Source organism: Pyxicephalus adspersus, chromosome 1 (assembly GCF_032062135.1).
Source record: "Pyxicephalus adspersus chromosome 1, UCB_Pads_2.0, whole genome shotgun sequence".
Taxonomy (NCBI): Eukaryota; Metazoa; Chordata; class Amphibia; order Anura; family Pyxicephalidae; genus Pyxicephalus; species Pyxicephalus adspersus.
The window spans coordinates 23,664,992-23,666,293 of record NC_092858.1 but is presented as its reverse complement, the minus strand read 5'-3'; positions in this window follow the sequence as shown (position 1 = coordinate 23,666,293).

Sequence of the window (1,302 nt, the reverse complement as noted above, 5' to 3'; positions counted from 1 at the left end):
CTCCCTCTGCCACAATCTGCAGCAAGAAGGAACCTCCAGCAGTAATCGCAGCTCACACAGTTTGATTAGCGCCATCGTGTGACCGTAGTAGATATAGCAATGCCTGAAAAGTGCTAATATTGACATTTTTTTTACGTCAGTGACAATTTTAGAATCTCACAAAACACGAGGATATAATAAAAGATATTATGAGAAATAATTTTATAAAATGTTATATGGGTAAATGTAATGTGTAAAAAAATATAATAAATATAAATGTGTAATTGTATAAAAAATGTTGTCAGTTTTAATATTTGATTGTTCCTTGGATTTGCTGCATAGATATACCTGGGATCTCTGCGTGTATTTTCTTCCAGCGATTTCCTTTAGGAATGGGATCTATCGTGATTCAATGTCTATAAAGGAATACTCTATGTAATGATTTTTCAGTATTGCTTTTTTTTACGTCTGCCATACAACAGGATTTTAGGTTAATGGATCAAATCTTTAAAATCATAATGCCATCAGAATAATGCTATGATATCCACCATGTCAGTCTGTAGATAGCAATGCCTCATATGGAATTATGTATATGTGTAAAATGAATCAATAAATATAAATATAGCTACATGTGTCAGCCAGCACACCAGTGAATGATTCATGTATTTTTTAACCATCAGATACAAAACACTAATCAGGAATAAAGTCCTATGTATAGCAGTGCTGCATGGTACATACAACTTGCTGGAAGCTGTATTATTAGATCCCCATCATACCTCTTCATTAAATCTCTGCTAACATTTAGACATATCGAGAATCTCCATGCAGCTTTCTGGAATTATCAGGAACCCAAGGCAGGGCCTGATCAATCCATATATCTACTAAACCTTCATTAAAGGTGTCAAAACACATAATTAAATCTGATTTCTGAATGGAAATGTCAAATCATTATCAACAACTGTGTAATAAAAGACTTCCATAGACAATGTATTCTAGGGACTGAAGAAACAGATTACATCTGTAAGGGAAACCATGTGTGGGCAGCATTAGGGTGATTGTAGAGGTTAAGAAATGGCAGCATGGCCGGGTCCTCCTCATGTGTTATCATGGTGTCAGGCTGTTCACAGGAGAGCTCAGCTCGGCCGTATTACCACCTCATATCTATGGCTGTCCTCATTGGCCGGGTCCTCCTCATGTGTTATCATGGTGTCAGGCTGTACACAGGAGCGCTCAGCTCGGCTGTACTACCACCTCATATCTATGGCTGTCCTCATTGGCCGGGTCCTCCTCATGTGTTATCATGGTGTCAGGCTGTACACAGGA